General features: G+C 47.3%; 1 protein-coding gene across 1 annotated transcript in view; it reads left to right on the forward strand.

The window, feature by feature from the left end:
* Positions 1 to 23: 23 nt before the first annotated feature.
* Positions 24 to 3707, forward strand: part of FZD6 (frizzled class receptor 6) — a 50037-nt gene continuing 46353 nt past the window's right edge. The window contains exon 1 of the mRNA XM_018559453.1: positions 24 to 176. The gene's annotated coding sequence lies outside the window, so the exon portion shown is untranslated. The remainder of the gene's footprint in view (positions 177 to 3707) is intronic.

Genomic DNA, 3707 nt, shown 5'->3' on the forward strand with positions numbered 1-3707 from the left:
TTTACAGTGGAACTTCAGGAACTTCGCAGGGTGAGCGCCGGTCAGGTTCGCTGGCAGAGAGCTGAGATCGGTGCGGTCGAGCGCAGGAAGGCTGAGATCTGGGGGTTCACCTGTCATAGGGATCAGTACAGTGTGACCCCCCCAGGATTGGATCTGTGTGAGCTGGGCGTGCACAGGTAAGATCCGGTCCCGATCCTGACTCCGGGGGCTGAATTGTGCTCTGCTGGGTAGGGAGGAGGCACTGACAGCAGGCAAAAGGAGGAGACTCCATTGCTGGGACAAAGCATGGAGAACAACGAGCAGATCGGGGGGCGATGGAAGGTTTCTTATTCCTTCCCAGCAGCAGGTGCAGTTGGGGGCACAAGAGGGGGGGGGACTGGATGGTGTATCACTGATCTGGATGAAGGATTGCCAGTTACATTGTCACTCTGCATCCAGCTACATAGTTACACGCTGTTTTCCAGGCGCAGGGTGAAGTTTTTAAGATTTGCCCCTGGAAACTGTTTTCCAGCTTTTGTAAGATCTAAGGATCACCATACATGTTCCAATCAACTTTAGATTTACTGAACCTGTAATATGAGGACTTTTCTAATCAATGTGTCCCTCCAATCAGGCGGGTCCTTCTAGTACATGTTACTAGATCTAATCTTATTCAATCAGATTGTAACTTGTGTTATGGCTGCACACCTATCTGTAGGTGTGTATTTAGCATGTCAATGTGCGTTTTCTAATGTGCATCATCATATGTTTTTAATGCAATTTCTGCATCCACCTTTTTTTTTATTTTCAAATCTTAACTGAACAAACTAAGAGAGAAGCTGATTGGTTGCCATGGGCAACTGCTCCACATTCTGTCTGCTCCAGTTTTGATAAATTCACCCCTGAGCGTTTTGTTGGCAATGCTCAAAATAGGGAAGGGTGGGGAATGACAGAATCTGGAGTAGTTGCCTATGGCAACCAAGCAACTTCTATCTTTCATTTTCAAAGCTTAAAGGAGAACTGTGGGGTTAGGGCTTTTCTCCATAGTTCTCCTAAGGGTAACGGGAGGACACAAACTAGCGTCCTCCCGTCACCCAAAGCTCAGTATACCACAAGCTACATACTGAGACGCCGCAGCCGGAAAGGTATACTGAGATGCTGCAGCCGGAACGGATCCTGACAATTCTGTCTGGATCCACCCAGCTGGGTGAGTGACAGCTGGCTCTGCCTATCTAGAGGCAGAGCCAGCTGTACCCTCCCCCGTCTGTTCTGCCAGTCAGCGCTGGACGATCGGACAGGGGAGGGGGGAATCCCTGCAGGGAGCTGTGAGTGACAGTCACGGCTCTCTGCGTGGATAGATTAAGAAGTGAGCGAGCGCCGGTATGTGTTCGCTCACTTCCCGATCTACTGAGCCGACCTGTGACAGTCTCATTGTCACACGTCGGCTCGGATTATGAGGCTGAGTGAAAAACACTCGCCTCATAATTCTCATTTAACTGAAAAGAAAAGATGATTGGTTCCCATGGGCAACTGCTCCAGATGCTGTCTGCTCCAGTTTTAATGTATTCCCATTCTTCTCAGTTGTGCCCGTTCGCCTCTGACTGTTGTGTCACTTGACCCTTGTCAGGTGGAGAAGTATATGAACTTTTTTGGGGGAAGAATTGTGCGTTTTTGGCCCTATATTCTTCAATGGGAGAAGCTGAAAGACATGTGAATTAGCGCAACCGGTTTCTTTTTTGGGGCAGAGTCGTGCGTTTTTGGTCCCACAGACTTCAATGGGAGCACCTGAAAAATGTGTGTGTCTATAGGGAATCTGAGGGAAACGGACACATCAGAACCTCTGGTCCGGCACAATCCAGTCTGTCGAAACGGATCAATGATCCATCTGTTTTACCGGACCAAGCCGGGGCTAACCAGGTGTAAACGGACATTCGCCTGTTTAAACCCGGCTGCCCATAGACTTCCATAGAGTGTCCGATCGGGTCCGGCTGATAAACTGACCTGATCGGACTGCTCGCCTGAAAGGGGCCTTCCATTGGCTAAAACAAAACATCCGTATGTCTGTAAAAAATAAAGCAGCTGGACTTGCTGTATTTTTCTTGACGATGTTTTGCTGGTCATCCAACCAGCTTTCTCAATTGAGAATTCAGTTTCAGAATTGAGAAAGCTGGTCGGATGACCAGCGAAACATCTTCAAGAGAAATACAGCAAGTCCGATTGCTTTGATTTATTTTTTACAGATACACCATGACCTGGATGAATGAGAACCTTCAGACAAAAGCACCTGCAGCTTGATAACACATAAGGGGGGGAAAAATTAGCAAAAAAGCGTCAGGTTTCCCTGAATATGCTCATTCTCAGATGTAAATGGGGACTCGTTTTTGATGAATTCATGGGGGCGAAACGCACCAGTGCCATTTTGTCTATTGCATGGCAACGCAGGTATGAACAGTCCCCATCGAAAACTGGTGAAGCTCCGGACGTGCGTCGGTGCATGTTGGGAAACCTGTGTTAAATTGCAAAGCTGTGAATGGGGTGTTATAAGAATCCAGCTTTCCATCTGTGCCCATAAGCGTCATTCTTATCATTTCCTCCCGTGACATTTTTAAAGGGTTATTTAAAGTGAAAATGCTTTAAGCTATTTCAAATGCTGATGAAATGACGTACAACGGATGCTGCTTCTTGAGGAATAAAAGTTTTAGTTTCCGGCAGAATCAGCTGGTCCCCTGAGCGCTGGTCCTGATATCCTGTTTCAGGGGGCTCCTTTCCTTTGCAGGGTCCTATGGTCTTGCTGTATACTGTATGAATGGCACCATTAATATAGTAATTAGGAGGCAAAGGGCGATAAATGACACTTATGGGTCTGTGTTGACGGGTTTTGCACTTGTGACATCTGTTTGGTACTCTTCTGAGATCAATGATGGACTCGTTTATTTGCCTTCTGACCTGCTGTTGACTTGCTTCTAGTGTGTTTTTCCATTCCTTTTGACTTCTATAGGAATACAAAACCTGTTTGATGCCAACAAAAGCCCGTCCACACAGGCCCTGCGCTTTGCCCGCGCTAAGCGAAGCATGCGGTTTGCTGTAAAGTCTGCTCCCCTTTCTTTGCTCTGCCGCTGCTCAGTTCAGCTTCCGAAAGCAATGGGAACACAATGGGGGCCATTCAATACAGCGTCTGAGACACTTTTCTGGTGTTGTGGTTGCTTTTAAAAGTTCAGCGCCAAATTCATGATCTCTACTGCTCTCTGAAAAGGGATTCACTGAATATCTTTACAGCTTAGAACACTAACAGCACCAGGGTATCTTCTTGTCTGGTCCTCTCTGAGTGACATCCTAGATGATCCCTATAATTCTATTTGGTACAGGGACTCTCTATCCAAAGCTTTCCCTTTATGTCCTGGATAGACTATAAGATAATTAGTCCCGCGAAGATTCTGTGCTCAAAGTTCCAGCATGGCTCGTCTTGTGGGTTGAATAACACCCAGGGTCATTCAACCCACTTCTGTGAGTCCGGGCTGTCATGGACCTGTCCCCAGGGGCACATTAACAAACCGGCCTGGGCTCATAGAAGAATGCTGTATTTCATTATGTGGCACCAAGGATCTGCCCCACCACTGAAGATGAAGAGCTGTAATGACGTCACATGACCGGATGGGAGACCTTGGGGAAAAGGGAAAGCATGCTTTTTATTTAACAGGTGCAGGGAAATGCTCCTAAAGAACTGGGGG

The sequence above is a fragment of the Nanorana parkeri genome, unplaced genomic scaffold (genome assembly GCF_000935625.1).
Source record: "Nanorana parkeri isolate BGI_ZX_2015 unplaced genomic scaffold, ASM93562v1 scaffold16, whole genome shotgun sequence".
Taxonomy (NCBI): Eukaryota; Metazoa; Chordata; class Amphibia; order Anura; family Dicroglossidae; genus Nanorana; species Nanorana parkeri.